Source organism: Ylistrum balloti, unplaced genomic scaffold (genome assembly GCF_031769215.1).
Source record: "Ylistrum balloti isolate Yb309-2 unplaced genomic scaffold, AGI_CSIRO_Ybal_v1 Utg370662, whole genome shotgun sequence".
Taxonomy (NCBI): Eukaryota; Metazoa; Mollusca; class Bivalvia; order Pectinida; family Pectinidae; genus Ylistrum; species Ylistrum balloti.
The window spans coordinates 415,294-436,435 of NW_026782401.1; the positions used below are offsets into that span (position 1 = coordinate 415,294).

At 31.2% G+C, this 21,142-nt stretch overlaps 1 long non-coding RNA gene across 2 annotated transcripts in view; it reads left to right on the forward strand.

The window, feature by feature from the left end:
- Window positions 1–21,142, forward strand: part of LOC132557354 (uncharacterized) — an 85,120-nt gene that overhangs the window by 18,464 nt on the left and 45,514 nt on the right. For both annotated transcript variants that reach the window (XR_009554505.1, XR_009554504.1), the window contains exon 2: window positions 11,263–11,472. This is a non-coding gene — a long non-coding RNA (uncharacterized LOC132557354). The remainder of the gene's footprint in view (window positions 1–11,262; window positions 11,473–21,142) is intronic.

Here is a 21,142-nt window from a genome sequence, read left to right on the forward strand (position 1 = left end):
GATCCAATTTAATTATTATTAATCATTGAATATAAACACGCTGTCAGAATAGATGTGCTAAAATTCTGAGACAAAATATGGACTATTATTGATAATTTAAATTAACTCTTTCAAAAACAAAAGTCAATCGATAGAATGTATAGAGAAAACTGAGAGAGTTTATAACAAAAAGTTACAATAGCAGAGATCATATTGTCGATTGTTTTTTGAACCTCAAGATTTGAATTGAGAACAAGATCACAAACCCTGGTATTTACAACTTACTTGTAATGAAATAATAATTAATTCGTACCGTTTGAAAACATCAAGTATTGAAAAGAACTATTTGTGCCTTTGTTCAGTTATACCTACATCAAGAATACTAACATAACCTTCAAGTAACCGAAATAATAATAATAAACAAAAAAGAGTAGAAGAAAATAAATATGATATCTTCTCTTGCATATAAAAAAGTTACAGAGTATATAAAATGACCGGTATTTTACGAACTAGAATTCTCGTAAAGTTTTACGTTGTTCAGAGCCGAGGAAAATATCTTTTCGGCCGCTTTTGAAACAAAGCGAGGTAGCTGTCCGTCACACGACTCGTACGAGACAGTATCACTCCGGTAGTCATAAACCTACACTTAACTTGGCTTAGATTGGCATCTGTTAAGGCGGCCATTCATTGTATCGTAACGCTTTAGGATTGGGCAAAGCACAACAAAATCATTATCTTTATATCAACAAATTCTTAATATAGGCAGGTAAAATTTTATGAAAATAATTGGTCAAAAATTGTCCTTCTAGGTATATACTACGGCAACCATGGATGCACCTGTCTCTTAGCCGGGTTCACAAGCGGCTTCGCTAAATATATGTCCCTCTGGATGGAAAACAGATTGAGTTTATGTCCCTACTCGCAGGTTTTTAGGACCGTTTATATGAGAAAAGCATTGATGCTCACAACATTAAAAATCAACAAAACAGAATTTTATATGACAATACCCTATAGTCACCATATTTATATTGTCTTGGATGTTACTTGGAGAATTAGTAAAACAAAGGCATGCAATGGGGACAGCTTGGTGGATTGTTTAGAAGCATTTCTAATTCCAGCAAATTTAGCCAAAGTGTTACTGATACTGGAAACATATCTTATCGATTGTAAGTAATATCTTTTAAGCATTTCCATCAATCCATATGTGAAAATCAACATATATTTCATAAAGCTTTTCGGATTTGGCTTCTTAATGTTTTATAACAACTCGTTTTGAATGTGATGTTCATTTCAAAAGACATTTTAGGGATAACTCTCTACATAAGAATTACGAAATTTATTGAATTATAGGGCTAGTGCACCTGCTCACTTTTTTCATTAGTCGCATTCTAGACTTCGAATTTAGGCCTTTAGCATCACTGACCACTTTTAGAAGGACGAAACAGCTGTATGATGCAGTTAGATTCATTATATGGCTCTTCTATACAAATGATCTTATCTAAATTTGTATTAAAATGTGCTATTAAGTTGTGTTTCTTTTGTACAGTCTTTGTGGAGTGCTGTCCATCATATCTTTTTTACCAATAATATTTCTCCAACACATTTTTTAACAATGAACTGTTTTCCTCGAAAAACATATATCGTCATTTTTTTCCTTTTTAAGAACATCGAATGGAAAAAAAACCCATATGTTTTCGTCGGGTAATATAACTTTGATCATCCAGCTTTAGAAATCAGCATGAACGTACAAAATATGAATATGTATGTATATGCAAGAATACATCAAATCAAGCGTTATGTTATTGAATTCTTAACATATCAATACACAATGAGTTTGATGTCTAACAAAAAAAAAAAACAAAAAAAAAATTGGTCTCTGTTTAAAGACACGATATCAACGTCAAGTAAAACACAAAAACACTAATTCAGGTTGGATATAAAAAAGGAAAGAAAGAAAAAAATAAATAAAAAAAAGAGAAAAGAAATCGATACCGTAGACAGGACAGCGATTCTATTATGTTTACGATTTATGACCACACTTTTCGATCGTATCTAGAATCAATATGATGAAGGCTTAGGGGAATTGGAAGTTATATAAGAGGTTTTCTACTATTGAAACTGACAAGTGAATGATATGAATTTATTCAAAATATAACTAAATATTATATTTGTTTAATGTGTAAATTAAAATCATACTGTAATAAAGATCTCCATAAATATTCATTTGACAAAATTTAGTGCACAACTTTTGACAGTAAAAATTACTCCCTATCCAATATATTTTTATGGAAGTTTATCATTTGAAGGATAACATAATTTCAACAAAATCAAAATTTTAAACTAGCAATGCATTTTTTGTGAATAATATTGATATTCTTATCATCTCTAAATCTTTACTGTGAATTCCGGAGTTGTTACTACACATTCGATAGCTTATACTTTCCATTTCAAATTTTTTTAAACAATCCATTCCAATTTTGAATATTCGTAAAAATGGAAAAAAAATGAAATATATATATATATTAGCTTTTAGTTATGTTGCATGAATTTAATAGACTAAAAACGTTTTAGAAGGAAGAAAACCAATATGTACATGCCTTTTAAAACATAAGATTAATATTATTATTAATAATTTCTGAACGATTGCCATTTTCATAATGCTTTTATAATAATAATAATAATTATTATAAAACATTAATTTTATCAATTTTCTTCTTTCATTTTTCCAGTATGAATTGATAAAATATTTCACAGCAATATCATATATTGATTTGAGATTAATTGCCAACAATATTTAAAAAGAATATATGATAAGCATATATATTATTTGTTATAAAGATGATATGGAATTGTGTGTATATTTCATGTGTTGAGACAAGTTTTACAAAGTTTGGTTGAGAATAAGAATCATTTTAAAAATAGGTGTTATCTAAGGTACAACTATGCATTGCGAAATGTATTTTTTATTAACGTTAGAAACATCGCCAAGGTTAACTTATATATACTTACGATTATAATAAAGGGAACTCATACGGCGACATACGATAGATTTTACAATCCGGTAGGTCTGGGGCTAATCATATACGGTTCTAAATTACATGTAAATAACATTTTATTGACTCCTTCGGAATCAAGTTAGTTTTCATTTTAGTTGGTTCTATTACATTTACGGTTTTATCTTGACATACCATCTAAAGGTAGACCCCTGCTCTTTGTAGCTATGTTTTATGGTGCTTTCTAATGGGTGCCCGAACCTTAAATATATCTTCGTCCCAGGTCGGGATATTTCTCCTCGTTCGTCAATGCTTTATGACCCTGTTCCACATATTTTTACTTCATTTTTATGACGGTCTCACTTATTCCTTAATTTAACTTAGGAACCATACACATACTTAAGTATAACGTATTTCATCTCATACAATAAAATGTGTTTATCAGGCAAGGCAGAGGTTTATAGCTTTAGGTATGATATTGTATAATGATCTAGCATTTTAGATTTGCTGGAAACATATCTACCTTCTGTATCCGATATTTTATGACCATCAAACAAATTCGTATGGTTCTTTAATCAAGCTTGGCTCTTTTTCATCTTTGGTTAATTTAGGTGGGTTATTAATGTACATTATCTTTTTCCTATTGGTGTTAATTATAACAGTTGATTAAATCCAACAAATGGAAAGGTTCCGGATAAGGCTTTTCCTTTTTATCATCCGTCAGATGATGTCAAATGCTGTCAAATGATACAATAAAAGAATAATTTTCCAACTGCAGGACATTAATTGTCGTGACATTTTGCTGTTCTGAAAAATATTATTTCTGTTATCATTAAGTTTTATATCGTCCTCAACACATGCAAAGATACATTTCCTTAGCTAATGTTATCTCTGACAGACAAGGCTTCAGTCGTTTACATCACGAAACGATGCCGTCCAGTTCACAAAAACAACATCTAGTTCACAGGCAGGTTTTCCACTTTGTAGTGAAGCACACTTTCCGGTAATTAAAAGACGCATGTCCAATGCTTTTATGTGATTTGAATGCATTTTGAAATATATTTCAGGAACTTATATGACTACATCAATCTTGTTACTAATTGCCAAGTAACATAAGAACACATCATACCATTTTAATTGAATTATGTAACAAAGGTTAAACTTATTCGTGACTTGTTTTGCTTTTACATTGCATTTGACGGTTTAATATTGCATATTGTTGGTGTGGCAAATTTTGTAAGTTTCTGTTGAGGATGTGTTGCATGTACAGCAATCTAATGTTAAAAGTGTGGTATATTTGGATGGTGTATGGATACTGTGGTAGCAGTAAAATACTAACAACCTATCATTGATAAGGTATTTTATGTTACAGTTTAAATTAAAACAAAATCAAATTTCTGATGCAGCTTTAACCGTTCACTCTTACCAACGCAATGATCTTTTTAAATAATGAAAATATTTAATTATGGTTTCATTTTAATTGCTCTTATGAATAACATTTTTTTGTCGAAATATATTACGTTTCATCGCTTTCAACAAAATGCCATCAACAAGACATTTGGTAGCCGAGGCTAATTGTCTGTTAGGCTCAATTTTGGAATAAAAACTGAATATTGCTTTAAAGCCAAAATTGAACGAGCATTTAAAATTCCATAGAATTTCACTTTCTCGCAGAAGCAATTTCTATGATGTCAATTAATAATTTGAAAATAATATCTTTCAAATTAGTCATTGATCAAAAGGATAAATACATATTTTACCAATACTCCAGAGTAATCAAAGAGCCGAACATTGAATTATTGAAGTGCTTCTGAATAAAACGCTGAAATGATATGATAAAATCGGTGATATAGGATATTAAGTAATATCAATCAATATAATCCGCATTTGCACTTTGCAATATGTGATGTGTATACCTCAAACACGAGGCCAAAATGTGAGATTTTTATGACTAATTTTGATATTGCGATGAATGTGGAGATTAAAAGCAACTGTTCAATATGATATGTATTGTATACTAATAGAGACATTCCATATATAATTACATTTCATAATAGAATAAACAGTAATCAATGACACGACTAAACATAAATGACATGTATGAATCCAAAACATGATACCAAACCTAAATCGTAAACTGAAATATATTACTAAACCTAAAACATGACACCAAACCTAAAACATGGTACCAAACCTAAAACGTTATACCAAACCTAAAACATGGTACCAAACCTAAAACATGGTACCAAACCTAAAACATGACACCAAACCTAAAACATGGTACCAAACCTAAAACGTTATACCAAACCTAAAACATGGTACCAAACCTAAAACGTTATACCAAACCTAAAACATGGTACCAAACCTAAAACATGGTACCAAACCTAAAACATGGTACCAAACCTAAAACATGGTACCAAACCTAAAACGTTATACCAAACCTAAAACATGGTACCAAACCTAAAACATGGTACCAAACCTAAAACATGGTACCAAACCTAAAACATGGTACCAAACCTAAAACATGGTACCAAACCTAAAACGTTATACCAAACCTAAAACATGGTACCAAACCTAAAACATGGTACCAAACCTAAAACATGGTACCAAACCTAAAACATGGTACCAAACCTAAAACATGACACCAAACCTAAAACATGGTACCAAACCTAAAACATGGTACCAAACCTAAAACATGACACCAAACCTAAAACATGACACCAAACCTAAAACATGGTACCAAACCTAAAACATGGTACCAAACCTAAAACATGGTACCAAACCTAAAACATGGTACCAAACCTAAAACGTTATACCAAACCTAAAACATGGTACCAAACCTAAAACATGACACCAAACCTAAAACATGGTACCAAACCTAAAACGTTATACCAAACCTAAAACATGGTACCAAACCTAAAACATGGTACCAAACCTAAAACGTTATACCAAACCTAAAACATGGTACCAAACCTAAAACATGGTACCAAACCTAAAACATGGTACTAAACCTAAAACATGACACCAAACCTAAAACATGGTACCAAACCTAAAACATGGTACCAAACCTAAAACTTGACAACAAACCTAAAACATGCCGCCAATCCTATAACATGGTACCAACCCTAAAACATGTTTCTAACATTAAAACATGTACATGGTACTAAACAAAAAATGAAAAAAAAAACATGATACCAAATCTTAAATATATACCAAACGTAAAACATGACACCAAACCAAAAACATGACACCAAACGTAAAACATGACACCAAACCTAAAACAGGACACCAAACCTAAAACGTTATACCAAACATAAAACATGACACCAAACCTAAAACATGACACCAAACCTAAAACAGGACACCAAACCTAAAACATAATACCAAACCTTAAACATGACACCAAACCTAAAACATGACACCAAACCTTAAACATAATACTAAGCTTAAGACATGATACCAAACCTAAGACAGGACACTAAACCTAAAACGTTATACCAAACCTAAAACATAACACCAAACCTAAAACGTTATACCAAACCTAAAACATGACACAAATCCTAGCACATGATACCAAACCTAAAACGTTATACCAAACCTAGCACATTACACCAAACCTAAAACATGACACCTAACCTAAAACATTTTACCAAACATTAAACATGAAACAAATTCTAGAACATGATTCCAAGCCTAAAACATTATACCAAACCTACAACATTTTACCAAACCTAAAACATGGTACCAAACCTAAAACATGGCACCTAACCTAAAACTTGACATCAAACCTAAAACATGATTCCAAACCTAAAACATGACACCAAACCTAAAACATGACACCAAACCTAAAACATGACACCTAACCTAAAACATGACACCAAACCTATAACATAATACCAAACCTAAAACATTTTACCAAACCTTAAACATGAAACAAATCCTAGAACATGATTCCAAACCTAAAACGTTATACCAAACCTAAAACATTTTACCAAACCTAAACCTTGACACCAAACCTAAAACATGACACCAAACCTAAAACAGGATACCAAACCTAAAACAGGATACCAAACCTAGCTCATTACACCAAACCTAAAACATGACACCTAACCTAAAACTTGACACCAAATCTAAAACATGATTCCAAACCTAAAACATGACACCAAACCTAAAACAGAATACCAAACCTAAAACAGGATACCAAACCTAGCTCATTACACCAAACCTAAAACATGACACCAAACCTATAACATAATACCAAACCTAAAACATTTTACCAAACCTTAAACATGAAACAAATCCTAGAACATGATGCCAAACCTAAAACGTTATACCAAATCCTAAAACATGATTCCAAGCCTAAAACATTATACCAAACCTAAACCTTGACACCAAACCTAAAACGTTATACCAACATGACACCAAACCTAAAACATGACACCAAACCTAAAACAGGATACCAAACCAAGAATATGAAATTTCAAATTCCCAGCAAGTGAAGAGAACGGATTTCTGACTTACGTAATATACTATTATCATGAAAGACAAGAAAATATAGATCCTCTCGGCCATTTTAACAGTCGGATTGATAATTGAATCAGCTTACCAGATCCTGAGAAACTAACATTAATAAACTACCCAGTAAAATTGTTACATGTCCTTTCTCTGCTGCTACGTTTCCTTGCATGTTTGCCATCGCTGTTTCTGGTTAGTTCTAAATTTCATTTTACAACTTACAAGTGTATGTACTGAAACGGAGACATTTTTCCTTAAAAACTGAACGTAATGGTAAAGGAACCACAGTATAAAAAATGCATTTTATCATAAAATGTAATGTGTATGTATGTTATAGACCACTTCACAAATATTTGCTTTTATTCATAAAGGTGAATAAAAATAGATAAGGCTTCTAAGAAACAATTACGTTAGATATATTGGAATACTAACTTAGCTATACAATCCTACAGGATCGTACGTAGACACATAAATCAATAACACCAGTTAGTTGCACATCTAGAATTACAATATAATATCTTCAAGGTCTTGTCAATAATGATGATAGCCTAGAATCTAGAATGTCAGTAAAAAATCAATTTGGCCATTATACATGTGTAGTCGATATAGATGGGCAAAGTATTAGACCCAGTCTTATATAATCCTTAAAATATTCGAAAGATTTCACAGAATTAAGTTGTAATTTTAGGAACAAAGTATATTAAATAGATTAAAACATGACCACAGCCAATATCAGGATTGCAACTTAAAGCAGAGATCATATAGATTTGCTTATTTTTATAAAACTCCGCGTGGTTATAGAGATATAATACGGGGCAAGTACAATAATTCCGAGTCACAGTCCCACGCCTTTGGCCCTGGTAATTTGGTTTATATACATTTCAAATGAACGTAAAGATATAAAGGGAGATGTTTAATGAAACATCTATAAACACAAGTAGTTATTAACTCGTAATTATAATTAACAAAATATCTTTTACATTATTGTCAGCTTACCATTGATTCCTAACAACACGAAGTAAACTCACATACTCGTGTGATACAAATGTACAATTGATTTTTCAGGGTCAGTGTTTGCTAGCATTGTTTTAAGTAAAACAAATAAAATTTACAATTTGGGAACATCAGGCGATTAAAGCTAAACTGCTTTAACATCTGACTCTTTATGCGTTTTAATATATTCCAGGCTACACCAAAAATATTTTTTTTATAGTTGCTTCGGGTTTTGGCATAAATCTCTAAGCTGATTACACAATCCTTCTATGAAATAACCTAATTTGAGTAGGAAGTATTTCCAATTACCAATGTAGGTCATGCACTTTATGCTGCTCTGCACGTGAGGACGTTACCCCCGTGAAATGGGTATCTACTTGACGAAAAATTACGATAGGTAGCACAGTTTCGAAGGTGGAGGTATTCCTATCAGCGAAATTATGACGGTCTACTGTGGCCCACCTTCGGCTCTTAAGCATTCCTGACAACATCAAGCGATCAGCAACAAAAATCATCCCAACAGGGGTCATTTCAACGATTTGCAAAAAGCCAGGTGGGCCTAATGTTTATAATTTGAAAGCTCATACGCCAAATCATTCCTACAGAAAAAATAAAGATATGTAGCACTGTAGCGCCATGTAGATTACTGTGATAAAATCTCACTCCGTTGTGAAAGATGACTATTTCTGGCTTTTACTGTAGCAGTGTCAAAGAGTTTCTTCATATCATCTCAGAACGCTGTGGCATTTGTTGGAGTCACTAACTCGTTCTCAAACTCATAAAGATCCCATGACCACGATAACGCTTTAATCACAGTTTCATTGAATATCATATTTTCTTATCCTAGGCAAGGTTGTAAATCATAAATAAAATGTAAGACAATGATAGCCTCCAACGTGAAACGGAGAGCCTCATTCAGTCCACCAAGGTGGTTTTCTATTTCCTGAAAAATCATTGTAAATCATTAAAGTCGTTTGAAGCATATCAGCACATTCCAAGTAATCATGATGCCTCGAAACATTTTGACACCTGAAGCAAATCTAGGAATATAAAGTCACCTTTAGTCATCTAACTGATTTGAACAAACTGTATGACGCATGTTAAGGAAGCTTGTGTTCCACTTCTAATTTTACATCCAACATGGACGAAAATAATGCCCAGTAGATTATTTTGTTGGAAACGTGAAGGGATTTCTTCAAATATTGTAAGATAAATGATATCCAGCTTAACGAATAGTATCGATCTATGTTAGAGATGTTACAACAAACAACATAATTTATGATTATATGTTGTAATAGAGATGGACATTGTCCATATTTCTAACTTTTATTCTGACCTGGAATGTTCAGGTGCTGTATAGTGTTTCTAGTAAATGAAACCTCGAATCACATTTGTCTTGTAATTAATTACTACATAACCAAATGAAGCAATTTTCAAGAAATGTAAAATGTCTCGAATTTTATTTACCTTTTTAACCAAAACAAAAAGAAAAAAAAAGGTGTTTCTGGAATGTATAGCTTGTAGTACTGTTTGTGATTTTTATTACCAATCGCCATGTAAAGTAAATTTTCAAGCCTGTGCGTTTAATGTTTTATTAGACAAGAGATACACAGAGATAAAAAAAATACCCATTACGATCTTTAATTAGACAAACGCGGATAAAGTAGTACAGAATATGGAACTAAAGTAGGCCAACGTCCTATTGTATTTCTTTTTTTCCGACACATAAAAATTGTTATGTGATTCGAGTGAATACATATGACATAAAACATTAAAAATGTTTCATTTCTATTTTCTTTCTAACATGTGGGAACATGGAAACAAGCATGGGAAACATTAAGAGCGGTTTAGCAATGCTTTGTCCCCATTAAAGATAATTCAATGACAACAATAAGAAGATATATGGTGAAAATAATGATGATATGACAATAAATTCATAACGAAATCAGAATAACATGCGGAGCGCTGATATGTTTCCATTATCTGCTAAATTCAATCCATATGACACCTGTTTTCAGGAGCACATGGATGGTTTTATTATGAACATCAGAAAACAACAAGATATTACTTATATGTCACAGAATCAAAATCCACCAGTAATATATAACAATGTGTGTAAAATAATCCGTTTCACTATTTCATGATATGGTGTGTGCTAATAAATTCCACGATAAAAAGATTTAACATAAAAGTATTTCTGCCTTGCGGCGAATTAGTCACTTTCTTTTGTGCCAAGCTTTCTTTTGACATTTTCATATGAAAAATATTAATGGGTGTAGATTTTTTAACTCCCATAACTGCAATATAATTAATATTACACAAATGAATCCAAACACAGAATTAGATGGAGTTTATGGCTGAAATTGAGTACATTTTATGATCAAAAAGTCATCGTCGTAAAACTTAATATTTTCTGGAAGCAATTACAAGTGTTTACACAGTTTAAGGATGCACTTAAAATTTCTGCAGTGGAAAGCAGTTTGTTAAAAAACGTAAGAATATCATCTTTGAAGAGAGATTTGTTCAAAAGCATAGCAAGGCAAAACCAATGTCCTCCCAGGCAGGATCTTACCATTGTGTATTTTTTACCACGGTAAGCTAGTTGATAATTGAAGGAATTATTGTAACAATTACCGCATCTTAACACCAATTAATGCACATTTTACATACAGTTGTTTATTAATCCTAACTTGTGTTTGTCGGTGTATTTTTGTTGTGCGTCCTGAGTATAATTTCCTTAAAAAAATTCTAGTAATATTTATAAGACTGCTTTTCTTTTCAGAATTCTAAAATGGGAATGGCATTTCTACCTGCACTTAAGGAAATGGAATACCTTTTGGAGTTTCAAATGTGTATACATCTTGCCTTGGATTATATTTGTGTTCTTTTCATGGAGAATGTGTTTTGTTACGGATAACGGTCAAAGAAGGATAACTCTAAACTAGAAACATGACTTCATCACTCACTGAGGCACCACGGGAACTTCCAGGAGGTAAGATCACACAGTAGACAGAGTTTAAAAATTCCGTTATTATATTCATTTGATGATATTTAGGTAAACATTAGGTTGAGGAATAAAAACATGTATTTATGATTACATTTCGGTTCATATTTTGATAATGTATCTTTACGAATAAGGTAGGAAATGATACATTTACATATTACGTCATTAAGGGGCCCGATATTCAATGTATGTAATATATATATATATCAGAACAATGTTTGAGTTGTTGCTCTATTTTTAATTTAGTATGGGTTTTCATTCAAACATCGCGATTTCTATCGTTAAGTTATAGTTATAAGCTATAGTTGCGTTTATATATTGTTGTTCAGTCGGAATACCAAATTATATCTTAGTTGACGATTGACTGACCAAAATAGGCATGGTGATGTTTGACAAGGAGAGCTCGTCTGATATATCAATGTCACAAAAACAGCTTCATGATTTATGTAAGCATATAAGTGTCGTATTTAATGCCGGACACACTGCAGAACATCGACATGAACTATGTGCAATATTACGTAATATTTTGTTATAAATGTTTGCGTGTTTAAATTTGTATTATTGATGTCTAAACTCGTCTACTTGTATCATTTTAATACTTCTACTACACTCTACAACTTGAAAACAATATGTATATATGTATATATATATATATGTGTGTGTGTGTGTGTGTGTGTGTGTGTGTGTGTGTGTGTGTGTGTGTGTGTGTGTGTGTGTGTGTGTGTGTGTGTGTGTGTGTGTGTGTGTGTGTGAGGTTTCATGATTTGAACATTGAGTTTATATAATTCTGGTGAAACATAAATTCAAAACACGAAATAGAATACATAGGTAAAACAACAGTTCATTAAGATATTTGAAATTATAAGTAAAATCACGTGGTACAAAGTTGATAGGAAATGCTTTATGTAATATAAAACATACAAAAATGTACAATACTTTAAAACAAGAACTTAATTTCACGGGTTCAATTTCGTGATTATACCATAAATTGTCTGTAACTAAATTAAATTGCTTCATTGAACGATAAATAAAATAGAGAGATAATTAATTGAATAAAAACGACCGTAGTGAAACATTGGTACAATAAAATACTGACAACTTTTACAAATAACGATAACCTTCAAAGAAAAAAAATTACAAGAATGCCAATTTAATATGATAGCATCCGAAAAGAGTTATATAATTATTAAGAATTAGTGGATATATGTACTGTAATACAGTCAAATAAACCTTCCTTTTAAGTTTTATTATATAATCAACAACATCGCGTACAGTATTTCTTTGACGTTTTACTTATGGTATCAGTTAAATAGAGAGTAATTCCGAAACCTTAAATCATTATATTAAATTAAGGAAAATAGAATTCAGGCAATTTCAAAAGACAATATATAAATTTTGCATCCGCACCTCACTCTTTACTAGATGGTGCACACTTGATGATAGTTCTTAATAACTGTTTATCTGTAAAGCTGCATTAAATTACTGGGGTTCGGTAACATTTAGAACATAAAAATGATGCAGATTGGGCTCGGGATTAAAAATAAGCATAACAAAATATCATGGATACATAAAATGAATTCTTTTTTCGTAGAATATAGAACAGCTGTAAATAGAGGTTATATAAAAATAAGGTCATTTGACTGAAGGTCGTCCGGTAAACATCTGAAAATTTTATTTCAAACAGTTTAGAAATAACAATCTAATATATAAAATGCTTCATAAGGTAATTTTGCGTCAAAAAAACCTATGCGGTTATTTATTGCATATTTCACGTTTGAAAGTAAAACTAGATTAATGTATATGTCACAGATAAAGGGGAAAATATATATACGACAGAGATCAATATAAATGTACAATACCAAAGTATTAAGAATCTCATTCTTTCCTTCAAATAATTGTCAGACAAATTGTTTAGATCAAATTCAACTCATATGTCACCGTGTGTGTACAATGTATCTGATAGAACGTTCTTCCTCAACGTCATAATAAAAACAAAACTTCCAATACTTGAAAGTAACGCTAAATTCAATCTTGAAATTTATCATTTAAAATAACAACGTTCTTTTTCTGACATCGGGCCTTAATCTTGATGTCTCGGGCGGGTTTGAATTCTCAAAATTAATGTCCAATGTTAGATATACCGATGACATCTCCACAATATAAAAATGAAATAAAGTAAAAATTAAAAAAGAAATAATAATAATAAATAAATAAACAAAATTTTATTAATTAATTTTAATAACATTTTCATATTTTTCGCCGGCATTACACATTCATTTTGAATACTATAACATGTAATTTAGCTATATTCTCACATTGCTTTGAGTCACCTAGTATATCCTAATGCCTACCGATGTTTTTTGTAATAAAGCCCACTTCTCATGAAGTACAGGGTTAGAATTTGATTCAGTAGAGCAAAATAATGAGTAAAGCTACATCATTCCGCCGGTTCCTTGAGTATATTGAAATTTAAAACCGTGGTATGTCAAGAATATTTTATTATTTTTAGTATTTGTCATGCGGATGCCAGAAAATGAACTATCTTGTGGTATTTACACCTGAATGATGAAAACGGTGTAACTGATGAGTTGTCATACGACATCAACTGTTACAATGATTAATCATAACGTGAAATTGCTTAGAATAGTTTCTGTCCAACGGATTGTACTAAACACACGCAGTGTTAACATAAGATATTTACCTTTTACACATACCAATATATATCTGATAGTAGTTAACAATTATGAAATACACAGATATAAATAATAAGAAAAAAATAATCGTTTATGAAATTTAATAGAAACAAACATTTGTAACAAACAACGGGTATTGAAATCAATGTTTGTGTTGTTTGTTATTTACTTGTTATAATCTTACACAAATGTAGTCAAATGCATGTAATAACACTATAATAACACAGATTCCCAGACACGTGAACAGATAAAAAAGTATGAGAGTGGACATTTACAGGAACTTCGTAAATGTATATATTGTATATATATCGAAATCAAGAACAACAATTTCAAAATAAACCAATATACATATATAGAAGGTAAATGATTTTAATATGAAAGATACTCTAACTCTCACTCGTGATAGAACAAAAAAGGAAAAGAAGATGTAGACGAATAAATTACTCAGCTTTCTAATACATTAAGACTAATGTTTACTATCGCCAGTAGATAGATATATAAGTGTAGATTGCTAATAGGTGTCATTATACCATATAAGTGTTAGTGTATATGTAGACAACATTAACCATACACCTTACACATCGCCTGTGTAGTTACTGGTCACTGTAACGTCTGTATGATCCAGTTTAATGTCGCCAGCTTTCCCGAAGGCTAATAACAGGATCACGATAGCTTCATTGATTATGCATGACCTTGATTAGTGATACCGTCTAAGTATCAATTCCCTAGTCAGTCGATCGGTCCAAATAAAAGATACACATCCTAGATGCATATTGAATAACAAAATTAGTGTTAAAATGTAAATGGAGAAGCTGGTTGATTAAGATATTAATAATCACGAACAAGTAAATAATCGATACAGTGATATACACTTGTATTTTTACAGCTAACTTGTCAATAAAAACGGAAATCATATTGTTTATATGATTGCTTATCTAAAGTAGGTCAACCAGGAAATGTACCTTCTAAATTAACTATTTCAACCATTTATCGATTTTAATGAAGACAGTAATGAGTTTCGTTGAGTGAGTCAACTTCCGTTAAAACACAAAAAATACTTCGATATTCCAAACGTCTGAAGTGTAAATAATTTCATTGATCTATGTGTTTAGTAATTGATTAAGTTGATTATTGGGGACAGTTTTGTGCACTTTTACTGTAATAGGGTTTGTCGATGTTTTAATTTAAATATTTCATCAACGACCTACACCATGATCTGCAACAATCATTAACGCTGTTTCAATTCTAATGAGTAAGATCTAGGTTATGTTTCATTGCAAAAACAAATTAAGTATAAATCATGCATTTTATTGCGTAATTTATTATTATTATCTTCTGTTAAAAGTACATTTTCTTATGTACATTGATTAAATGATGATGAAATTACAAAATGGAACGCCTTGTGATAAAAATTGAAACCTTGAGAACCGTGGCATGTGTTTACTACTTGTCTAATCCTTTCGTAGTTCTCTAATTCAGGAGTTATCTCCCGTTGGTCTGTAAATTCCTGAAAGAAGATAACATTTGACAGATTATCTAATCAGCCTTAAGTTAATGATGCGTTTTCTTATTGATTACGGTAAGGATAATTAAATAATTATCATATATCATTTTAGTGTATGTCGCAAAATTTATAGGAGGTTATCATCACACAAAAAATGCAAATATTTATGATTTTTTTTTTCATTTTACGCTGACGTTTAGAATGCCATTTCATTTAAAAAATTACAGAAAAGCTACTTTATTTTTAGTCGCGCAAATCTGTTTTCAATAATATCACATTTTTGTAAACCTTGTTGATGTTCATTATTGCCATGGAACCATAAGTTTGACACACATTTTTACGAATTCCACTAAATGCAAAAGTTCATCTTTTTCATATATAGAACACCTATCTTAATGTTTACTAATGATAGTGTCTAAGCGACTACTACAGCTCTGGTATATCGGCATTAACATTTCTCCTGTAAGTACTTCAAAATTTGTGCAGATGTGATGGGAGAACCACACACATTAGTAAAGGCAAAGCGAAACATATATATTTTCTGAAACGTTTAACACTCCTTCTCAAATAACAGAAACACCACTTCCAACGGACCAAACATCGAACTGTAGTAAAACTCTTAACAATTTAATGGTCTTCACAGGCAAGTACGGTCGTAAATGTATCATCAAAATACTGGGGTTATTGTCACTGGTCTCAGATGGAGTTTGACTTTGCTTAAACACTTCAGTTTTCATGTCTCCTCTCGTTGGAGCCTTTCTATCAATACATATTATTTCGGCAACATCAAAGGCATGGAATCTACCATGTGGGTCTCATGTAGACGAAATGTCGAAATCTCAGATCTCAGATATTTTAAAAGCGAGATGAATATCGTGATTATTTCTTTAGATTGTAAATTTCAGGTAAATATTTCTTTAATCATTTTGAAATTAGTTCATGTTGGAATAGTTAATGTACGGAGGCTATGGTTTTATAAACGATAATAGTCGGCTGAATTTCATATTTTTTCATTTATAGTCGATTAAGAAAAGATGTTCAAGTTTCATGATAATTTTTATTTGTGTTGGTATAATTATCGTACCTTTTCCTTACAACTGATATATACCAGAACACATCCTGTTACTTTCAACTGTATTTTTTTGAATTTTTATATTTTGACATGTTTGTATTTGATAAATTGATATATACGCTCAGTGTCTAGAGTGCCAAAACATACCGAGATTAATATAACACATTTCTGATAGTTTAGTCACCATCTTACGTACAACAACTTGTGATGGTTTTTTGTTCACTATAAAGGGCCTTCGGCGTCCATCGGCCGAAGGGATTAGAGAGACACCTAAATTTACACCACCGCTCTCGATTTAGACTTATAACCTTGTATTTGTTTTATGTTCTGTGTAGGTGATGTAATTCATGTAATATTTATGTCTTGATAAAGGGATAAGTTGCCCCGAAATTTTGACAATTAGCTTGTCCGTACTGTTGCTATTACTTCATTAATAAGATATATATATTTCGAAATAATTGTTTAAAATCAAGATAATACGCTAAGGTAGATATCAATTTGGCTAAAAGGTAAAAGAAGTCTGAAATATACTTTTCACAGCTGAATTAATTAATATATAAATATACTGAAGTGGACAGACGAATATAGACCAAATGCTACAGCTGCTTTTCGATAGAAAATTCAGCTGATAAACGTTAAAAAAATCAGTAATAATCACAACAATTGAAGAAATATTATTTGAGCATTATTTGAAACAATAATTATTTGAAAATAATTCAATGAGTATGGGTTTTACGGAAGGGAGTTACTCATTAACTCAATAAGTTGAATAATCATTATGGTATTTCTACTTACGGTATTAGAGTGAAGAAAACCATGGTTTTATTGTCAATCAACTGTGGTTCTGAAATTGATAAAGTATTGTATCAGATTTAAGTGAATACGTATTGTAACAATTGTTTTTCATTTAAATTTGCTAGAGGTAACATATATACATATATTATGCCATGTCATAGCATACATACGCACAACTAACCAGTTAAATAATCTACATTTCTGAAACTATTTTTGAGACTTTTTGAGGAAATTCCAGAGTTTAAAATTGTATAACCGTAACTACAACTACAAGTAGTATTCCTTGTTATTTTATTGGTACGTGCGTTGATTCTATATTTACATCAAGTTTATATTCCGTTATAATAAAATTTCTGTTTGATTCGGCTTGCTTACATTCAACTCTCTTGTCATTTTCTAGAATATCATACATTAATTCAAACATAACAATAGATAATTTAAATATATGTTAGTAAAAATAATCAATTAATACTTCAAAAATCAATATGTTCATAAAGATATAAATAGATAATTTAAATCAATATGTTCATAGAAATTTAAATAAATAATTTAAATCGATATGTTCATGAAAAATTAAATAAATAATTGAAATGTTTAATAATATATAACTGCAATCTTAAATAACTGACTTAAAAATGATATATAAGATTACTTTTTAATCTGGTTACATGATTGAAATAAGCAATAACAGATGTGTGACGTTTGATAGGTCGACGACAAGCTTAAGATAATGGCATAATATTGATAGACCTTGTGTGACAAGTTAACTGAATTACGAGATATTTAGAATTGAAATCACTGTAAAGAATGAGAGCCGTTCGCGATACTGGCTTAAACACATCTGATATTTTATTGAATGCTAAACTATAAAAATCTATCGACCGGAATATTCGGAAAGGTCAATCACAGATACTACATAGAGAATATTCCTCCGCCCTTCTAGTCATCCCCTGTTGATGGTTCTTTGGGCAGACTATTTAATGGCCATCGGCACCAAAAGGATCAGGAGCCTGTTTATTCGCTCTCAAACAATGAAATCACAATATCTTTGTTACAAAAGACACGTTTTAAGGTTATCAAATATTTTCAATCCAAATTATTTTTTCCTTAATAAGCATCATTGTTGTCCGGAAAATGTTGACGTTGAGAAAGCATGACTGGATTCTAAATCCGTTTTTATTCAAAGTTATAAAGAAAATTATTGAAAAGGCGGCACATAAAACCTATTTCAAAAGAATGATCGATGAACAAGTGTCAGTAAAATATTCAAAATATTTTTTTCGTTAATTCCTTGTATAATGTTTTATAAATAGTTCCTTTTTTATTGTATGCCTGGTATTTATTCAGAGTACTTTTTAATGCCTTGACCATATGTCCACATGCTACTTTCAAAATGTTAATAGATTAGAATGGATTTCTAAATTTTGAACTTGAAATGATTTTAACGTTGTGAAGATGTAGAACTCCTAAATATAAATAATTAAAAAAATAAAAAACAATCATACAAAATAGAGAATAAAAAATTGTACGGGTTCGTGACTTAGATTTGTCAGTATTTTGAAAGTGATTAGATTACTATATCCCGTTTAATTTCTCGCAGAGTTCAAGTACATATATATTCATCATCTAATTACGATACTAAATTATCAAAATATTCAAATAATATCCAGAGAGTATGCACGTCGTATATGCTGTTCCAATGATATCTAATAATTAATATAAAATGTCAACACTAGAATGTATTTTTGAATTTCTTATAAAGTGATGTGAGTAAAATGTACCGAAAAACCATAGAACGTAATCGATATTAGTTAGTATAGGACAACAATGATATTCTTTACTCTCTTTGAAACCTTGAATGTACATGCACGATAAGATATTTCATTTTGACAGAAATCCAGCAAATACTTAAACGCATTGCTGGCAAGATATTGATGATTTTTGTCGAATTTAATATTTTTGTTTACTCATTGGATACAGAAAATAGTAGGAGTTGCCTCCCTTTGTTTAGCGCATGACTTTGACAATACCGGTTTACTTTATACTGCATGCCTTTAGTAACAAATATTAGTTATATATATATTATTGCATTGGTTGAAAGAATAAAATCACGACAGGAAAGAAAGAATGAAAAATTTGAAAGTTAAAATTTTTTCTTAGATTAACGAACTTAAAATATTTTTCCTACTTTCAGTTTTGTGAATATCCTATAGTTAATAGTCTAAGTTAATATTTTCTGTGATATTTCTCGAAATATTTAGATATATATAATTCATATATCGTGATTAATAGTATTTTCTGAAGATGCTCGTGTTAAAATTTACATATATGCTGACTGAATGTGTCACATTGCCTATCTCTCTGGTTTGATCACATCTGTTAAATAAACCTTGGCATTTTAAATTCATATCTGAGTTATATGATTCGTCGAGTGTCACATTGCAATATTATGATATGTCAGAGGGTTTCTGACAGGTTTAATGTTTCATGGCCAGACTTATTGAAAGAACATTTTTTGGGGAGCAGCACAATATTGTGCGGTGGTTTTGCCAGGTGCTTAGTCTTTTACCAACAAAGCGACAAAATAGTTCAAGCATTGTGTTTCGCAACTGAAACCACCTGTAAGAGTACAATGTCATATCTCAAACAATATGATCAAATTTTATTATTCTAAATGGTCGGTTCATATTAATTTGATCAGTAAGTGAACACTTCTATAATGATATAAAACATAATTATAAAAGTTTCATATATGGACTGTAAATATAAATCGATATCACTAATATAACTTGATTTCCTTTTGCTCTGTAAGTTTATAAAGTAACCCTTTGAATAAAAAAAGTGCTGTCCTGGGCCTGGGCCACACACCACGTAACGGGTGGCGGACTAGGTGATTTGTGTGACAGGGGTAGGGGCGAGAAATAACATCGCCAAAAGGTGTATAAATCACAAACATACAAAGAGCATCACACCAACCGCTCAACACTGACGAAGTGACGATGTTCTTTCCAGTCGTGAAAAATAATTAAAACATACAGCTGATACCAACACTCAAAATTTACCTTTCTTTTTACTTCTAAAACATAAAAACAAGATAATGTTCTATTAAGTTCGTAAAAAAAATTAGAAACGTTTCCTGATAAACAACTTCGTAGATTTGTAGCAACTTTCTGTAGTTGTCTCAATATCATTTGCAAGTCGAGTATAGAATGTTATTTTCTGTCCAAGGGGATGAATATATGGGACTATTTTATGTCGGGGCAGTTGACGGGAGCACTCAGGCTGCGGGTGTGAATTGTTCGTAGATGAAATTAGACACAGAAGCTTAGAAATTTTGGCCCCCACACATTGAAGCTCCATGACTTTTCTAGTGCGTAACATTTGTATCGGGTATCATCTCTCACGAGTTCTCTGTCATATAAAAAAGAATGTCTTCACCCCACAGAATACTGAATGTACCTAATGCCATATCTCAGTCAACAAGGCTTTCTTGCAACTTATGTATAAACCTTTATTTAAAAACACAAGAATTCCCGAGCTTTCTGTTTGGTCTCAGTTTTTGCTATTCCCCTCTCTTCCTTGATTGTAAAAAAT